At 44.6% G+C, this 21,069-nt stretch overlaps 1 protein-coding gene across 3 annotated transcripts in view; it reads right to left on the bottom strand.

Annotated features, from left to right (window-relative positions):
- Window positions 1-21,069, bottom strand: part of LOC135397039 (papilin-like) — an 85,020-nt gene that overhangs the window by 63,339 nt on the left and 612 nt on the right. The window lies entirely within an intron of this gene.

Raw genomic sequence — 21,069 nt, 5'->3', positions numbered from 1 at the left:
GTCATGTATGGACTTGGTTCCAGCACGGTAATAATAGCATACATCTATTGCGTGTGACGAGTAATACGACAGAGAGGAAAATTCGATAAGAATGCACAGCCACCTCACTCTCCAACAAGACCAAGCGGGAAAATGTCACCGCAAGTCGTGGGAAACTTCAAGGTCAATGCCACCAACTCTTTAGCGCGGCGCCCACCAGACACGGACACTAACAGAAGCACTTAATATCAATGACAAAATAAACAAGGCATTCAGGTCACGAGTTCGTGTCGCCAAGGAATTTGTTATTTAGTGTTGTTATCTGTCTATAATCTCAAAAGCTCGCCAGCGATAACGGCTGTATGCCTCTATAATCTGCGCAACCTGTCGTTACTCAAGGGGCCCAGTGTGTAGTGCGCCCGCATATTTCGAATTCTCCGTATATCGATGAAAGATGAAAGTCACTGAAAAGGTTAGCCAGCTGTAGGACTCGAACCCACATCTTCTGGATTGCCGGTTCCCTTCAATGTTGTTCCAGCCTCAGAACATCAGTTCTTTCCAGCTCCGTATATCGTTTATTACGTTCACATCCAGCCTGATATATACTTACGTGACGTTTCTCGGGAAAATTCTTGGGATTAAATTTTTGTGAAGAATGTCTGGGATTAGGACATTAATATTTCAAGAGCAGAGCGGCCGTGTCTGAAGATATCACTGGTTGTCGTCGAGAGGAAAAACTCTTCAGATAAGAGACGTCGTGCTGTATATACATTGACGTAGTACGATTACGTGTTGCACCCGAGTATGACAAAGGGAATGCCTTGCTTCCAGCTTCAACCTTCGACCAACAACCATCGTTATAGACGGACGTTCGACAGAGTCACAAAGCCGTCACTCGACTGAACAAACAGTTGACTGATGAGTGGCATGGCAGCGCCCGTTAAGGATTCAAGGAAATTCTCGGCTGCGGTAGTATTTCCTGAACGTCGACGAGAGGGAAAAAGTCATCTGTATCGTGTCACCTACACCTCGGAAATATAGCGCGTTATAGGTGGGCGAAGCAGAGGGAATTCAATAGTTAAATCTGGTGGCTAGGCCTAACGCAAGGCCGAGAAATGAGTGTCTTTGCGGAAGTATGTTATCTTATTGTTACCATCCGGTCGGCGAGTAGTAAAAGCGATAGGGGGCGCTATACCTCATCAAAAATCAGGTCTGAGGCGTTCCCATCATGCACGGCGGGGGATTAGCAGCGGGGACCACCTGCTATGAAAGACATAGTGGCAGATGCGGCCCCCGAAACGGATCTGGTACGAGGCTAAATTTTTGCTCGGAAATGTATACAAGGAGCATTGTATTTTCTTCGTCGTATTTATTAACCTATTGTGTGGTGTCCTTATTTGCACTTTGTCTTGTGTCGTCCGTTATGCTTCCGCCATATCGATTCATCGTCTGCTTGTCAATCACTGCTTAGGTTCACGCTGTTTCTCGACACAAATCTGCCTGATTGAATAGACGTGAGTTTCTCCCACGTGCGGATAGCGATACGGTTTCGAATCCCATTTTGTACGATCTAAATGTCACCTCCATCGATGACAGAGGACAGCTTCGTCGCGGATGTGACATCATCGCGCTTCAGACCACGAGCCAGTTTTGGCAGATTTCACGAAAAAGAAATCGTGTGTCTGTTATCTATAGACGTAGCAGCAGAATTCCCGTGAATTTCCAGACATTTGTAGGCATCAGGACGCTCGCTGTCCATGCACGAACGAAGATGAGAGTGTCCTGCGACACTCTGAGGTGCGCCTTAGCTGACAGCACGTCGGAGTCTGTTGAGATCACTGGTTGCGATGCAGACTTCACGATGCGCGCTGCGCGCATTTCGCTACGGCCGCTTGGTGTCGCGTCCATCGACGTACAATCTCAAAGCAGACGACACACTCTTCTGTGCATCGTCTGCAAACGTGATGGGCCAGATATGGCGCACAGAAAGACGGCAACTGCAGCGCACAAGAATTCGAACGTGGTCCTAGTCGTCGCCCTTATGGCTACGACGTTGTCGCTCCGACAATCCCATTGCTGATTACACTTTATTTTTCCATTGTCTCCACTCAGGGCAGGCAATGCACCCTTTTGCTGTCCTTACATTCCTTCTAAAAAGTGACGCGAGTAGCCACCTGGAACAGCTCAACCACAACGTCCCACCCAACAGAGAGGTCCCATGCATGAAATATGTGTATATGTAGCAGACCCTAACTGAGCAGCGACCGCCCACTGGGCACAGCAGCAGCGGTGCATTTGCCATTTATTTATTTTTCTTCGCTGGATCTCCGTGTTGCGCGTACAACGTACTACGGTATGGTGGAGACCGTCTGGTAAAGCGTCTGTAGTACAGTCAGTGTGTACGCCGACGAGTGACGTGAATGTGACGTTTGAGTGACGTCAAGGCCGTTGGAAAGCCAGACGGTTACGGTAATTGTGCCATCTACAGTCATAATAAAAGAGGCGCAGTCCGTCGTACTGCAGCAGGATGTGGTATAATGGATGTGGATGTGATCAGGCACGTCCTATAGGAACATAATTTTTTCAAACTCCCTTTGTATCCTTCCCTTAGTCTTTTACAGTTACAGCGTGCGTGAGAGACGCGACACGAACGCCTGAGAAAAAAATAAAGTAAAAAATCCTGAGAAGTCCAGTTGCTGGGCGAAGAAAGAACTGTAGCAAAATGTTATATAGTTTATCAAGATGTTCATTCTGACTTCTCTTGCACCATGTTGGATTTATTGCATTAAATCGATAGCTTTATAGAAACAACCTCCTGTATGTCCGTCCGTACCTTTAGTACCACGTGACAGTGACCACGCGACCAAAGATTTATCCCCAACGACGGACATATAAAGCGAAAGCTACCATATAGAGCAAAAACTAAGCACCTTACATGTTTGGTGTCATGTGAGAGCTCATGGCGAATTTTCTTCATTCATCATCATTAATTTATCCGTTGTTGTTGTTGTTGCTTATAAATATCTCACAGCATAGCACACACCTCATATCTCTCTCTCAAACTTTTAAAACTTGTTTTGGAAATTGCGATAAAATCGGTCGAAGTGCATGACGCCTGGTGTGAAAAAAAAAAAAAAAACGTCATTTTAGCGGGCAACATTGGCGCTCATGTATCCAGCGACTTTATCGCTTTAATAGAAGAAATCAAACATATGCTTTCTTCGCCCAGCAACTGGACTTCTCAGGATTTTTTTGTTGTGATTTTGGTTTCCACGCGGTACGCCGACCCAGTGTTGTGCGCATGCGATGTAGTTTCACTACCGTACTTGACGGAAAACGCGGAGATGGTGTCTACTTCGGTCAGTGTTGCCCGAAAATTAAAAATTTTTATTTTCTTTGTAACATATGAGAGTGATTGAGGGGGAAATTGTGACGCTAGAATTCTGAGGGCTTACGATTTTGAACCAATTTTATAAGATTGCGGCTCAAGTGCTTTACCGTACGTGCCCAAAAATGCTTTTTTTATGTTTTTCTCACCATTATTTTTCTTTTATATTCACAATTATCGTCTCTGACGTTATTTACTATGGTTTACACCGCTAGATTTCCATTTGCATACAACAACAACACATACACTGATGATGATCAATGGGGAATGACGGAATACAAACGAAGTAAAAAAAAAGTAGGAGAAAGTAAGTGGTATATGCAGAGCCATACAGAATCCTCCAGCACAAGCTTTTCATACACTTTTGGCAGAATTCAAAGAGAATATCACGAGTTCCTTCAGTTTCCCCCTTGCCACCTCTCGGAATGCTGTTGGGTATAACTATAGTCTCGTTGAACATATAAGAACGGCACTGCGGATGCCTCTTTCTCTCCCTGTTCTATTCATAACCATAACATTCATGTAACCATATTCTCTCTCTCTTTTTTTTCTTTTTTCGCGTGGACGATTTTTCGCGAATCTTCAAATTGTACCCTCTCGTTCGCGAGTACCTGACATATCGCGATTGGCCCGTTTTTAAAGAAGCCCCTCCAAGCGGCGAAGTCTCTAAACGCGAAGATATACGGTTCGAACCTGGGTACGTCCAAGCGGGACTGGATCCGGCCGAGGGCATGGGATTCACAGCTCAAATAAAGATATGCGTGTCTTAGCAGCCTATTGCGGAATCAGTCAAGTACAATTTTTCGCGATGATATCGTCATCCCGAATAAAAATACGTTTTAACCAACCAGAAGATGGCATGGCGTTTGAAACATTGGACGTGTCATTTCTTCGTCATATGCTGACGTTTGACGAGGCTATATTTTCGTAGTCTAACGCAATACGAATAGCTTACAAAACTCTCCTTCAGCACCAGAAATGCAGTTCGTTTCACTCGACTATAGTTTGTTTGCTTGTTTGCTTGAGATCGTGTTGTGTTCGTCTTTTCTTCTTTTTCATTTTTCCTTGTCTCGGGCTATCCATCTCTCACCATGCATTCCAGCACGCCTGCACCCTTGCCCTTTTGCCATTTCATACATACACCAGTCACACCTTCTTCCCTACATATCTACCTGTCCAACAACGATCGCACGAAGCCAACCTCTCCCTATTATTTTTTTTTCATCGCCATCAACATCAACGATCGCACGTGAGAACCAATGCTTAGCACGAAAAGCATAGCAAACTATAAAGTAGGAAGTGATGATTCTGTACTTCGAGTGCCATGTATTCGGTCTTATAGAGAAAAACATTGACCCTTTAACCCTGCCAGCGTGAAAACTTTAAAAAAAGAAAGAAAGAAAGCGCCCTGATCAACCCTCTCTTGACGAGGACGACTCGGAAAAGAACAAACGTCCAGGAAACGAAGAGAGAGGCCTTTCGAAGGCGGAAACGTCCCGCCACTTGAAAGGGGAACTAATGGCAAAGACAACGGGTGAACTCCGGAAGCTGCATATATCGCCGACTGCTGTACGAATGCTGACGTAAGGCGGCAACGTTGGGCACGCATAACGGATTTTCATTACGTCGTTGGAACTCTCCCGTCAGACTTTGACGCCAGGGTCGACGTCCTACGACCGAGACCTTACAACGGGAGAGAGAGAGACAGGAACGACACGAAAAGAAAAAAGAAAAATGACTGGTTCGGAAGATTTTTTTTTTTTTTTTTTACTGGTGCTGAGTATTTTGGGATCCGTATCATCGACACGGTGACGTCTGATCACGGTCGGTAACACGGCACACTATCGAGAGTTTTAGTGCATCGTACGCTAACCCTTACGTACGCTATCGCCTTTGCGTACGTAAGGGATAGCGTGGTGGTTCTGCGCAATGCACGCGGAGCTCTCTATACTAAAACTCATATTAAAAACTCTATATAACACTCATATAAAAACGCTATACTCACTATTCGTGACTTTTACGCTGTCTCCTTTACGTACGTAAGGGATAGCGTTGGTGGTTCTGCGTACGCGCAAGACATAAACAGAGCTTCGCGCATTCCACAGAACCACCACGCTATCCTTTACCTGCGCTGTCACCTTTGCGCACGAAAGGGATAGCGTTGGTGGTTCTGCGTACGCGCAAGACATAAACAGATCTTCGCGCATTGCGCAGAACCGCCTCGCTGTCCCTTACGTCAGTGTTTCCCGATCTGAGGGTCGCCACCCCCAGGGGAGTCGTGACAGATTCAACGGGGGCTCGCGAATCGGCTCAGAAACTATAAAAAAAGAGGTGTCCATAGACCATGCTCTGCCCAGTATTCTGTGCCCCCCCCCCCAAGAAAAAAAAAGCTCGTGGTAGCGGACCAGGATGTCACACTGTATAGTATTTGTGCTATACTGTATTGAAAATGTGCTGCACAAGTGTACTTTGACACAAAACCTATCCTGAACAGGAACTGTCATCCCTGCTGTCAGGTTAATTTTTCCGTCTGCGATGGTTTCCAGTGCGCCTTACTACCTGTGACGATACCAACTGCCACATGACATTTCAGCGTCAGTCTTGCGTGCTACTATTCATGCGCTGAAATCGAAAGCTTGTGCCGTTGCGACATCGGGAGGGTGGCGCGACGCGATATCTTGTAGCTATGAAGGGTAGCAAAGTTTGGGAACAACTGTCTTTACGTAGCACCACACGTGGTAGCACTAAAACTCACTAATGCTCGTATTCACCAAGCGACTTAAACCATTGGTTAGTGACGCCGGGTTTAAATCGATCACGTGGTCTCTCCGGCTGTGAAGAACAGTTGACCACAACGCATGCGTATTATATTATTCACACTGTCACGAGATGGTTGAGGGGAGGGAGCAAGTAGCAGACGACAGAAGGACTGCGAAGAAGGCTCCCGTTTGCTTTTTACTCTTCTTTTCTTTCTTATTTTTATTTATTTTTTTGAGGTTGTTAACGGAAAAAAAAGTTCAGGCGGCGCTGGCGCTGCTACAGGTGGTTGCGCGCTGCGGGACGGGGTCTTGGTAGTCGGCGGTCCTACCTCTGTGTTTGTTCATGAAAGGCTCATCCACATATGATCGCAAAAACAATGTACAAATAGCGCGTTTGCCAAAATACTCGCGAATAATTTCGCAAATGACTGAAGGCGCGATTCGCTAAAAATTTATAGATCGCGAATGAAAATATTTTACACTAACCGTAATGGATGAAGTGATTTCCACAAGTGTCGATTAAATCATACTTGTTCGAACATACTTTATTCGATGTACTCTATCGTAAATACTTTTCGGAATAATTTGGTATTTTAGAAATACTTTTAAAAGGCAGTATTTAGTACTTTTTTGCAATAACGTGTACTCATTTCTTAAGTTACACATAAGGTACTCCCTTTCACTTATTATTATTATCATCATTATTTATTTATTTCTGGGGGGGGGGGGGTATCCTTTATCTAAATAAATAAAAAAATAAGAAAGAGGGGGCGGTCTGCCTGCCGGGACGGGCGGCAAGTTGCCACAGAGAGAGAGAAAACAAAAAGGCAAGAAAAAAATAAAAAACGGGACACAGCAACTAGACACACGACTCATGGCGATAATACATTCAGTGCAAAGTTCAGTGCCTGTGCCATCTGGTGGTCACCTTCGGCTCACATCATACAGTTCACCATAATCACTTTCAGTTGGTCACAGGTTCGTTGTTTACAGTTGTCATAGGTTGTTGGTAACTCAGTCCCCAGCGTTGTCTATCCAGGGTGTCGGAGCGGATCGAAAACCGGAACCGAAAACCGAAAGAAAAAACGCTATATTTTGGTGCGAACCGGAACCGAATCGAAACCGGATATGTTTTTTTCGCTCAGGAGTGAAACCGAAAAATTTATTTAACGGTTTTCGATCCAAGCAAAAACTTCGCCGGTTTGTACTATGAGTAGGCGAATGAAACTGTCGTCGTGTGTTCTGAAGTCATGTCATGGATACTTTACGAGGTTACGGTTACGGTGCAATGTATGTCGGTATACTATGACACTTAGGGTCTTAGCCTGTAACGTTTCATCGTTCGCGCACATAGACTTAGAGGTACATGTGACCGGTTGTGACTCTCTACCAATGTGCCGTAGTGTTCGTTTTAATTTCATCTGCCCAAACTCTCCTCAACTAAACCGCTACCCAAGGGGGCTGCGAAACGGCTTCTCTATCGGTAATGTCGCGCAACGTGTCCCTTGTTTGAGAGCAGCGAAGTTGATTACATTTACGTATCCGCGAGGCAAGCGCGTGCGAATTGGCGCCTCTTTTGTGGACGGGACACGAAGAAAAGAAAACGAAGCCGTCGAGCGCGTTTGTGAGTGAAGGTGTTCCTCGATTTGCGTCGTACTCGTGCGGTAGTGCTTGCTGGCGAGGAAGCAGCAACGGGCATTCGGATGGGACGCTATCGCACCAATCCAGCAAGAATCACGACAAACAAGTCCGACTGTATCATGCGCTTCAAGAGAGGAGAAAGCCTATTTGAACAGACAGACCTACAGGAACCAGGAGCATATCAATTTCTCAGCTTCCTATTAATATTAAATACCATGTATGCGGAACAAACGGGTTTACATTTTGCAACATTGATTTTTTTTCTTTTTTCTGGGAATGAATATGCCCACCAGAAGCGAAACCGGTTAAAACTGGTATGAACCGTTATTTTTTTGCTCCGGAGCAGAACCGGTACCGGACCGTTTATGATAGAACCGGAACGGAAAACGTTTCGGTTCGACACCCTGATTTCTTCTTTGTTGTCAGAGAATACCTAGGAGGTTACTTTCCTTCATGAAATCTAGCACTATTGTTTGTGTTGCCCGCCGCGTTGACGTTGGTCCAGTAGGGTAAACGAGTGACCCCAGAAGGGGGTCTGGGTGATCTAGGTTCCTCATTAGGCGTTTCCTTTCCTGTTCGTATGTTCTGCAGTGAAGCAAGATATGCTCTATATTTTCTTCGACATCACAGGTGTTGCACAGCGCATCTTTACTTCGTCCTGTGATGCAGAGGACAACCTTAGTCTTATTTCTGGAGACAGGAAAGTCGAGAAAAAGATTAACTTGGTCTCGGTTTTCGTTGGGCGTTATGCCACTTACACGTCTTCTTCTTATCTGTTATCTTATCACGTTATCTGTCATCTCAGATATTCCAGGTTACCCCGGACATTCTGCGGCGTAGCCTGCAAAAGCTGTCGGCGCCTTAGGTTTAGTGTAGACGCGGGGCAATCCGTTGGCTAGAAAGTGCATGTTAGTGCATGCTCTAGTCTGTCGATGGCAGGCAAGAGGAACAGTGTTTCATGAAATAATAGTAAGCACAGCATCGGGCATCTGCGCAACATGTCCGCCGAGGAGGGTATGTACCAAGAAGGTACCGCAGGAAAACGATACTATCCGAACGATATTCATTTTTATTTCCCCTTTGTTTGTAATTACAGTAAATTTCACAAACCGTAATTTGATAATATCTTGAAACATGATACCCATTGAATTTTTGAACAAACATTCAATTGTCTCTCAAGAACATTTTAAGCATAGATCGAGAAGTTGCCCGTCGAAAAGAAACCCGTGAAAAATGTAACTAAGTTAATAACGAAGTTCTTCAGGCTGAAATATAACTTGCAGTTACGGAGTTACTTTTAAAAAAAAAGATCTCAGTTGTCTCGCGACGTAAACGCCCAATTACATATATTTAAAAAAAAAAAAAGAACGAGTTACTTCCAAGTTAGTTCGGACACAATAGCACTACACAGGTGCAGCGCGCGTGAGCAGTTGAGCTAGACCTTGAGTTCCCTGCGGAGGAGTGCAACAACAAACTTAGATTGTTTTCGTTTATGTCCAACAATTCCGGAACGCTTTGCATCTTACTCCCTGTGGGCGCACAATGGTTCAGCATCATTTCAATGGCAGCGGTTCTTACTTCCTAAATAGAATACTGTCACTGATTCTATATCACGTTTTATGGCATAAAATGGCATGAAAAACCGGAGAGAAAGCAAGAAAATATGTGGAAGTGAGTGAAAAGCGAATTAAACGTAACTTGGAACTTAGCTTAAGTTTCATTGGCAGAGTTACCTGAAAAAAGAAACGGGTTCTTATGAAAGTTGCCACGGCGCAAAAGTACCGAGTTAAGTTACAAGTTACCAAAAAAAGGAACTTAGTTACAGTAACGAGTTACCCCGACCTCTGATTTTAAGGCCCAGCCTTCATTTTGTTCGCGGGATGTAAAACGTAGTTTATGGCCAGGGCTTCAATATTTCGGTAAAAATATTCATAAGCTACACGTATCACGTGAGAGAATACACGTCGACTGCACAATAGTGATCCGTTCACAAATGTGACTGGCGGCTTCTGAATGTTAAAGATCGCAGGACAGAAATGAAAACTGATTTCCGCCTGATAATAACTGATAATCCCTGATGATCCTGATAATCCCTGAAGAGTGCTAACTCCTGCGGTTTCGAAACTATATCCGGGTAAATGGAATTTGCGCTAGCTGCCCCATGAGAACCAGGAAAAGATGCAAAATTAAGGGTTTCCAGGGTTTTCTCGACCTTGAAAATGGTACGTATTTTCAAATTCCAGGCTATATTCGAGCGTTTCAAGGACCAGTGGGAACCACGTTGAAAGTAGCGAGCTACTTTTGTGAGTATATGTATATGGTATTCTACTCTGAATACTTTTCAAGGTTGAGTATTTATACTCTACTGGGTTACTTTTTTGCCTGGTATCAGTAACTCAGCTTATACAGGGTGTTTCATTTAAATTTAACTCCCCACCCTAAAAAAAAGAAAAAAGAAAACGAAAAAAAAACGACGCATTGCACTGGAACGAGGCCGTCTGCATAATGTATTCGGCAGATTTTTTTTGTTTCCTAATTAATTAACTAAAATTAATTCTTTAACTTCAATTAATTATCAGGATTAGATAAAATTGTTCAATAGTGAAATTGTGGACGCTGACATGAGGTGACGAATGCAAACGGGTACAACTCTCTACCTCTTACGCGTTATTATTATTATCAATATTTATTTCTTTATTTATTTTTCGTGTCCAAAAAACGTGCACAGACTTAAAAAAATACCGCGTGGCGTCCCGCTCGTTGGTGTCAGCAAAGGTCGTGCTGAAGACTGGGAGGTGGTGGGTTCGATTCCTACCACCGGCTGAGGTTTTCCGAAGACTTTCCAGACGAATGTCGGTACAGTTCCCCCTGAAGTCGGCCCAGGACGCATACTAAACCCCCTATCCCCCCCACTCCTGTCTGCTGTCCTCTCTCCATCTGTCCACATCTGTACGCCGCTCATAGCCACAGTTGCCTCGCGGCGTTAACACGGAATAAAAAAAATAACGATACCACGCGACCTTTCTCCGTCGCGCGAAAGGTGCGGCCGATCGAAGCGGTCTCTGGCGCCCACTTTACGAAAGAACAAGCCAAGAAACAGCGGTTATGTCATGCTACCAGATGTCAAAGCTGTTTGTGAAGGAGGAAAGGGCGTGTGACCATATCTGTTGAGCGATAAGAAGGGCACGAAGAGTTCGGACCTTGCTTTTTTTTTCTCTCTTTTTTTTTTTTTTTATTAATTCATGAATAGCACAACTTGTTACGGTTGGGCAAAGTAGATTTTTGCTTCAGAGTGTAGCGACCGTGGTATAGACTTTATGTCCCCGCAAAATATGCTCTCTTGAGGTCTCCTTCAGCAGCTACACGGTACTGGGACCTCGTGATCACATTTTCTTTCACCCTCCTTAATACAACTTCAGTTATCTCACGGCACACTCCCGAGATTTTTGCCTCGAGTACGTCTGCTGTTATCGTTTCGTCTCTGTACACGCGGTATTTGATGTGTCCACACACACACGCGAAAAAAAAAAAAAAAAAGAAGAAGAAGAAGAAGATAGAAAGAAAGAAAGAAAAGTCCAAGGGTGTCATGTCTGGGGACATAGCAGGTCATGGCCGGGTTCTTAACTTTCCAATTCACTGGTTTCGGAGGACGCTATCGAGGTATGCACGAGCTCGGCGGCAGGAGCGCCGTCGTGTCGGAACCACACTCGGCGAAAATGTTGATAGCGGAAGATTGGCACAGAAGTCATCTACATCGTGGCCTGAAGAAATTCGCGCGCATATCGATCTGCAGTCAACGTCCCGTCAAAGAAGACGTGACCAATGAGAGTTCCATCAAAAATACCGCACCAAATGTTCAAATACGCGCGAAGCCCGTGCGGATTTACCTGCGGATTTACCTGCGCGTCCCGAGAGAAGTTTGCCTCGTCGATCCAAATGACAGTTCTGAGAAAGCTTGTCCGGCTTTTCATCGCCGTTTAGCAAAAGCCCGTTAGCAAAAAATCCGCTCTGCTTTGGAGATCCCTTTTGTGCCAACTGTTGGTACAGTTGTACAGGTTGGGACAAAAGTTCACGGAACACGGCACTGGCGTATTTCTCCATCGCGGAGCGGGCCCCTGCTGGCTTTCAGGAAAATATCAAATAAGAAACGGGTGACAGGCCCAGAGCCGTAGCGAGGCAAGTTTGCGGCCAGGGCAGGGTAAATCTGAAGCACCCCCCCCCCCTCTCACTGGCATCCGAGGCCCTGTAAACGAACGAATGAAAACGAGTATTTGCACTGCCGATATCGTACATTGAAATGTTCTTCGTTCCCGCTTTATTCTGTCCAGCCAACCTGCAGACTGCAGACTGCCAACCCCAGACAGCACAGCCGGCACAGGGATTCGAACCCGGGTACCTCCCGCTCTCCACATGACATGGCCAGCACACTCATCGTGGGAGTATGGCATTATTTGCTCTATTCAGCTACATAGCCTGTCCGAATTGGAAGTCCATAAAAGCGATGCACGACAGCAGGGATGCTCAGCGTGCAAGCGTTTCCTTTATGTTCCTGTCTTTCATTGAAAAAAAAAAAAAGAAAATGAAAAGGTGTGTATACCGTCATTCGTGTCAAGCTTATCGTTCAGCCGATATCAGACGTGCACTTCTGATATCTTAAAAGCAGTTGGCGGAATGGTGCCGAGATCACTTGTCCGTGAAGTGGGCGCCAGAGACCGCTTCGATCGGACGCGCCTTTCGCCCTGCGGAGACAGGTCACGTGGTACCTTGGAAGCCCGCGCACATTTTTTGGACAAGTGAAAAAAAAAAGAAAAAAGAACGCGTACTGGGAGAGGACTATACCCATTGGCATTCGTCACCTGATGTCAGCGTCCACAACATCTCTATTGAACACTTTTATCTAATCCCATAATAATTAAAATGTTAAAGAACTAATTTTAATTAATTAATTAATTAGGAAACAAAAATATGCCGAATGTCTTGCAAGGCTGGTAACATTATGCAGACTGTCTCGTTCCAGTGGAGATGCACCGTTTTCTTTTCTTTTTTCTTTCTTTTTTTTTTAAGCGTGGGGTTCAACATAAATGAAACACCGTGTAGAACTTCTTTTAGTATCTTGTACAAGCCTGGGTTAAATCGTTTAGGTGAAACGGCTGTCGATAAAAAGTATTTTATATGGTGTGGTATGGTATGATAGCTCGTCAAACGTCTGCGATCGGGGGAGGGGTAATTTTATGGCAGAAAAAAAAAAAAAAGGAAAAGGAAAGATAAAAAGGGGAAAGGTCAGCCATGCTGCACGCCGGCTTGCTATTCCATAAACAAAAATAAATAAATAAAATAAATAAATAAAATAAATAAATAAAAATAAAGAAATAAATATGACTGAATGACAAAATAGCTAGGCTATATATACACTGTCCGCAGCTACCTCTTCACATGGGACAATATTTGTGGCTTTCCCTCTGAGCCACGACTCCTGGGTCAATGTACCGAGTCTTTCGCGACCAGATCGGCAGTCAAGGGGTTACGGTGAGTCCCAAATAGAATGTCACCCAACTATGTTTGCGTATCATGGTGGAGTGTGCTTTTATTTGTGGCACGTTCCGCCTCTTGATATGGTCTTAATGTCTGCGTAGAAAGACGCATCGAGATTTGAAGGAACTCCTTTAACCCGGCTCTGTGGAACATATTAGTCACGCGATTCGGACGAAAGTTAAAGCGGTTTGTAAAAAAAAATTAAAACTAAAAAAAAGCAAAGATCGGTATCCGTCACAGAAGAGGCGTGATGTGTTGAACCGCAGTATTCCAAATGTAAAACAAATTTCATACTGTTTTTGTTTCAACCTATCTACAAGCGATGCTCAAATCCAGAAACACGAGACCCAAGGCAGACCACAATTAGGGACGACACAAACACGGGTAAAAATCCAGCGAACCGGTAAAGAAGAACGAAGGGAGTTGCCCCAGGGCAAGAAACGGCGATATTTCGAACAGAGACTGTTCTTCTTCTGAGCACCGTCCTCATCATCGGCATAGTATTTATACAGGCTTTTACTGCCGTAAAAGCCTGTACGGACTCTTTCTTCCCTCCGGGCTGTCGACCCACAATTCGCATGAACCTTTAACACGCCACAGCTAACCCTTTAAATACTATGCCAGTGATGAGGACGGTGCCCCGAAGAAGAACAGTCTCTGTTCGAAATATCGGAGTCTCTTGTCCTGAGGCGACTTCCTTCGTTAATTCGTAGCGTTGTCACGCGTATTTTTTGCTTCAAGGTCCTCCACATCTTTGCAATTTTTAAAATTTTTGTTTCTTTTTAGTATCATCCAATGACTTCATACGGCACAATCCCGACGACTACGATACGCGACTGCTAACAAGATGTTGGTTGATCCGCGTAGAGAACTTCGTCTTCTTCTTCTTCTTTTTTTTTTTTTTATCTTGGTTCGTGTTAGGCTGGAACACCGAGTACGTACTACAAGCGGGTAAGGATGGTAGGAGCGGGATATGATTACATGGAAATGGTATATTTATGTAGATGTCACCAGGTATGACATGCATACCGTTCAAGATGCGTGTACGTTTAATGGCGACGAGTCTGAGGGGCAACCGCACCCTGTCGCTAGGGGTCGCCCGATTCCTAACAAGGTCGTCTGCATACGTTCACAACGCCCACAAACGCTCGGATGGAGCAGAAAATGAAGAAAAGCATTCCTGGCGATACGTCCGCCCTACCGTTTTCGCAAGATCGCAGATATTGCTGTGACATCACCACTTCCCAGTGCTCATTTTTTTGTCGTCTGCGAACTTTACACGAGTGGTGTCTGCTTTGCGCTCTTACATAAGCAGTCCTGCGATAAACTTGTCGATAAAAACAGTATGAATATGAATACAAGTGTGGTTTTATAATATAAGCAGGTCAATGCGATGTTCAAGTAAATTGGTTCTCTTCAAACGCGCTCCTAAACAATAACATAATGCCAGGTCTCATAATCTGTAGTTTCGAAGTTGAAAACAGACGTGCACAGCACAAAGCTATATTACGCGAGGCACGCCAGTGGCATTTCATGATATCATGACTAACAAGCCTGCCAATAGCACCCGCACGAAGTGATCGAATTATGTAGTGGTGATATGCTGGTCTGGGGATACTGTGCGTCCTGGGCAAACTTCAGACAGCAGACGGCACATTCGCGACACAATTACCCTGGCAGACAATAATGACACCAGACACGTGACGCCAGGGAAGCACAGATAAATGGTCGGCCACAGTTTATTATTATTATTATTATTATTATTATTATTATTAACTTTTCGCCTACGTCGTTGCAGGTTTTCGCCGCAGGTCCGAAATTCCGGGCTTATGCACAATCATCTGCCAACTATTGAAACAGGTCAAGAACGGTCTTTTCCTATGTCACTAACATACCATGATACGCAACATGGCAGATGAGTGCGTGAAAAATAACCGCTCTGACGGCACCTTACGCGCAGACAATAAAAATCCTCCTTCGAGTCCATAAAAAAACTAAAGACCTACACAGAGATAATAAAAATCACGTCGAGCTGCCTACTAAAAAATAATACAGAAAACAAACAAAAAATGTGAAAAGGAAACGATGCACACTGGGGGCACGCGCGTTGGAAACCTCGCGCAACACAAAAAAGAAAAGAGGGCTCTCCGCAGACGAAACGGCATGGCAGACGACACTCTTAGCGGCTCCTAATCCATCACGTAAAGATAAAGAATTCCCCCACCTTACTTTTACGGTACCGACTGACCGTACCGTCCGTTATTTTATCGCGACGTCTCATCTCAGAGTGCAACAATATGTATCAAGAAAAAAGAAAAAGAAAAAAGCTGTAGCTTTTCCACAAATCACACGTCGCTCAGCCCGACCGCGCGCGTCCCATGTTTACAAGGCAGAATGGCGTCTGTACGCTGACGACCATGGCAGACGACAGACGAGAATCCGAAACTTCGCTTACAGACAAGCAAAACAAAAATGGCGGCCTCCATGCGAGCGACGCGTGTTTACCTTATTTGAGGTCCTCTCGGCGTACTGCATGCGGTAATACCCTTATGTGCACGTGATACACATGACGTCATCCTTGAGTAAATATTGTGTAGCGCAATGTTAAACATTGTCTAAGGACAGGGAACACGGTGTAATAAACTGTACGAGACGGAAACGCAACATCTACCCACGGCTTTTACAGCAGACGACACACAAGAATAATTCGACGTTTGTAACACAAATAGGTTACGCGTAAACGGTGCTCAAGCTTTTTAAGTTGTCTATTTCGGAGTTAATAAAAAAAAAAAAGTGAGGCGAAATGTACTGCGTGCGGCTTTGGAAAATGTCGATAAGGAGACACAAAACGAAACAGAAACCAAGCAGGGCTTTTTCTAGCATCCCCGCAACACCCAAAGATTTTGCAACAACCCCCAAAATACTAGTAAAAAAAAAGAAAAAGAAGCCGAGAAGTTCGATAAGCTATCCAGATACAGATGTCATCACCACCTCTTTGACGGAGTTCCAACATCCCACGAAAAAACAAAAAAAAAACGCAAATCCTTGAAGCAAAGTTTACCGAGGTGTTTTTGTCGCCAATGCTTGTTACCCCGTCACTTTCTCCCAACTACATTCGGAAAGACACAGGGCGATTCGCTTTCCGTACTCTACCGCGACGTAGGACGTCCTAGTCGACATCTCAGTAAAAGTAACAAAACAAAAGGAGTACCACAGGGAAAGAGAAAAAACAAAATCGCCTAATAAAAGATTCACAAGCGCCAACCCATTACGTGAGCATCGGTTCTTCCCTCCTCCTACGTATGCCTGGTTTATTCAATTTTATAAAAAGTAAAACAGGAAACTCTCTACGTTAAAACGACAGCTCATGTGTCATTCGACGCGCTCGCTCTCAACCCAACTTCGTATCGTGTGCATAGAGATACAGCACCCAGGTGCCAGGCACACGCACAAACAATAAGTAAATAAAAAATAAACGGTAACATTTGTTTTTCCGTTACTCGCTAATTTGTTATAGTAACATCGCAAAGCATAGCACAGAGGAAACGCTGTCGTCTGCTTTGCAATTTCTGCTACGTTTCCCAGACAACACGAAATGGTCCGATAAATGTTACTGGGATGTCACATTGGGGATGTTGCGGACATCCCGGGGATGTTCCAAACACAGCCTAAACTTGTCCCAAAAATGAAAAAATGAGACACCGAGAAATGTTTCAGGGAGATCCTGTGGATGTCCTCGAGGGATGTGCATCAGACATGAATGGGATATCGCTGAGAAGCCCCTCCCCCTCGTGCCGTCCCCGTTTTAGTGCTGTCCTTTCCACTTTTTAAGCTATATAATGTATTATAAGCACTGCAAGCAACATGCACACACCGTGAGTAAACATGACAACATTTTATTGTTCCTTTGAGTTACATCTGTCATCATCCAGCACGTTGACCATTAATACTATGAAGCTAATAAAACATCACAGTTCAAACAAATACTAACACTTGTACGGGGTTATAACTATTCCCTGTAAACACTAAAGAATCCAAATGAGGGGATAGCAGCTGCCGCTTCTAAAGAAATTTAAAGCTCCAAATAGATTGTTAAAATTGCCCTCTGTAAAAACACTAAAGGGTTCCCAACCCGAAACGGGTCAAATGGTGAGGTAGCAGAAGTTTAAGCTCATTATAAGCAAGTATAGGCATTATAATATGCAACTGCAACATTCATGAAATCCCTTCTGCATCACACCGCAGCGTCGGACTTTGATAATGCAACTCGCAACAAGAAAAGGCAGTGCAAAAGTTCAAATAGGATGTTGTAAGTAACGACAGGTACTGAACATATTTTCCCTGAAATTTTATTATGTTACCTCGTAGAGGCGCATTTCTGGCTTGGATAGCTGAGGAAAGAGCAGAAGCTGAGGCAGAGGTATGGCGAATACGGCTGACTGCAATTCAATAGAGAGTTTTAATGCACCGTACGCTATCGCCTTTGCGTATATAAGGAATAGCGTGGTGGTTCTGCGCAATGCGTGAAGCATTCTCTATGTTGTGGTCGTGCACAGAACCAGCAACGCTAGCTCTTGCGTACGCAAATGCGTTAACGTACGATCCACTAAAACTCGCTATTTATACAGAGGAAATGAAATGTACAGGTGAATATGCAACAATGGTATAAATGCAAGACATACCACAAGCCCGTAGACCATACAAAAAATTCAGTGAGTGTGCAAGGAAATTGTCCAAACGAAACAACAAACAAAAGAGTCCAAACTAACAAAAGAGCACAAACTGGAATGTTCCTGGTACAGGATGTGGGGCAGTTCAACTGCGCTTCTGGTCTGGGCAGCCGAAGGAAGAGCAGAAGTAGAGATGGAGCGAATACGGCTCACTGCAAGACAACCATACAAAGGGAGTTAAATGTACAGGTGAATATGCAACGGTGCCAAAAATGGGAGATTAATCACAAGAACGTGAAACTTGCTCTCAAACATGATGTGGCAGAGTATAGGCCAAAACTGATCTTTTGTCAGCGGAAGTCCATTGACGTTCATAATTATCGCAATTTCGTATAGTATTTGCATGACTTAATCCCTCCAGTGCGCACCTCTTGCCAAACCGAAATGGCAATATTTTCCATCTTCCATTCCTTCCACACCGGATGCAAAACGTGGGGTTCGTAGCAGGACATTGCTACCACAAGCTGGGAGATCGATAAATGATGGCTGCGTCTTCAGCAATTTCAACACTTTTGTCAGATCTACATGTCACACAGACGATGCAAGCGCCCACAACCTCGGCCGCTCTTCAAAGTTAGCATGCAGAGGAACACTGGATGGGGAAGCGTCTCCCTCGTATTCTTGGTTCTGACAACTCGATTCCATGGATGTTTCACTCAACACGGTGTCAACTTTGTGAAAGGGTAATAGACTAGAAACCGCGAAAATGTTAGCTGGCACAGCTGGGTTCTCAACGGACACAGAACGGATTTCATATCTTCGAAGGGCACGTTTTGGAGGAAGTAAAAGCAGCAAGTGAGGGCACATTAATTGCTGATAAGTTTCCTTGCACCGCTTTCCCTAAGTGACGGTGAAATATTTGTCTAAATTTCTTCATAGTGAAATACCTCTCAAGACTATGCAGCCCACACATAATCCTAACACGTCACCTCGTCTGCAAAGAGCAAAGCAACCGGGAGACGCGCTTTGTGTTTCAGCTGCATCTGCCTGACGTGGTCATGATGGGTCTGCACCCGCAATAGTAGTCACATATAACAATGCAGTTCAAGAGTGCAGAAAGTTTAAATATACTTACTTTTGCTTGCCATTGCTAACTACAGTTCCGTAGCAGAGTCGCATCACAATGGACGCCCGAGCGGCCTCCTTCCCGCTGCTCTCGGTACTGCTCATCGCCGAACGTCCCAATTTGGCATCCACAGGGCGATTTCGCGGATTTCAAATGCTGCGTTTCAAACGCACATCCTACCAATGTACTAGATACATCGCCTGTGGGACTGCGGATGTTGGGACCTGTTTGGGATGTCCCTACAAAGTTTCGTGTTGTCTGGGTTCATTCTTTTGCGGTTTTCCTAATGCTCCCCGAGAAGTCCAATTCCTGTCTCAAGTATGCATGTTGTCGCACTTGTTTCTAGGAACAGCTTTGTCATCTGTAACTGTCTTCAACGTTACCAGGAAAAGAGGGAGCGAACCCTACAGTGTTCTTCACCTCCCCCTCTCCGAGGTTCCAGCCCGTCGTCATTGTCATCGTAAGTCCAGGTAAGTATTTGCCCAGGTGCAGTCGAAAGACCGCGTTCGCTACAAGTGCATCTAATCCCACACCTCTCACGTAAGATGAGACACACACACACACACAAAAAAAAAAAGGTAATAAAAGAGAAAGTATGCTCTTCAGACATGTAGGCATTCTTTATATTCATTTTACATGTCCTTGCAACGTGCTCCCTCCCCGTAATAATTCCAACCGAAAGTGTGCGACAAGAAGATTAGACACATTTTTGTTAAGCTTGCAGTAGAAAATATTTTTGTTGTGGATTGGGAGTTTACGGTACTAGCTCGAGTAAATCCCGGCCTAAATCGTGAAGAAGAAAAAAGAAAAAGAAAGAAAAATACTCCGGCTGAACATACTATAAGCAACCATAGTCCCCTAATAAGTTCTCCCGTTATTGATGCTTATATGTAACCAAAACATATTCTGAACGTGCACGACCATGAAAATGGATTGGATCAATACAAATTTGTATACGCGTGTCCGGATACATAATTAAACAATAAAAGCCCCCTTTTCTTTTTTGTGTGTGAGTATACAAACTCTTATCAACTTTCATGAAAATAACGACACGAATACAAGAAGACGAAAGTTAGCAGACGACATAAGGGGGAAAGAAGCGACTACCGCACCCCGCCACCAGCAGCGCGAAGTCTCAAGCGCGATTGAAAAGACTCGGCTAAAAGCTTCACTAGACCGGCCAATCAGTCCAAATCGAGCGGAGTTCTATGCGCTTTAAAGGCGGACGCTCGGCTCATTCCATTCACAAAGTACGAGCCCTGTTATCTTTTCGCCTTGCTATGGTTTCCCAAACCCTCCGGGCATGCGGCGAAGAAGAGTCCAGCTTTAAAAAAAAAAAGAAAGAAAGAAAGAACACGCGAGGGCTCGGCCGGTCCCTCGTACCACCCCCAAAATCGTGTGAGGCGGAACAGTTAGCAGAAGACGAGGAACGAACGAGAGTACAGAGAGGTATCGCGCGGCAGATGATACTTGGCTGTGGTGGCAGAAACAGCAGAAGGAAGCATGCGCGTACACCTATATATGTGAATGTGAAAGCAAACGATATAGAAGCACATCTGAATTTGACACCTTCTCAGTCACGGAGAGTTCGGAGTGCGGCAGGGATATGTTGTCCGCCGGGAACCAAAAAATGCACCGCCGTTCAAAGCGAGAGTCGAATGACGGTGTGTCAAAGAAAGCAGGATATAATGGGGGGGATCAGACTGCTGACTGATTGGTGTGGTTTAGTAAAGACTATTAAAACACAGACACAAAAAGAAGACACTAATAGTGCTTCATGAGGGAAACCCGTTAGCAATGTCGGGCATTTCTTAGGACATTTTCATGTTGAGGGCAGTGCGGAGAAATATGTTAGAAATGATTACGACAGTGGAGAAAGGAGGTTTGAAAAATTTACTCAAATTTACTCCATGAACATCCTCTTCCACTGGTAAAGTTATTACAGTGGAATAATAATCGGTTCAATGGGGAATT

Source organism: Ornithodoros turicata, chromosome 6, assembly GCF_037126465.1.
Source record: "Ornithodoros turicata isolate Travis chromosome 6, ASM3712646v1, whole genome shotgun sequence".
Lineage (NCBI taxonomy): Eukaryota > Metazoa > Arthropoda > Arachnida > Ixodida > Argasidae > Ornithodoros > Ornithodoros turicata.
Note: the sequence above shows the minus strand (reverse complement) of the source record. Positions and strands in the feature narration are given on the sequence as shown.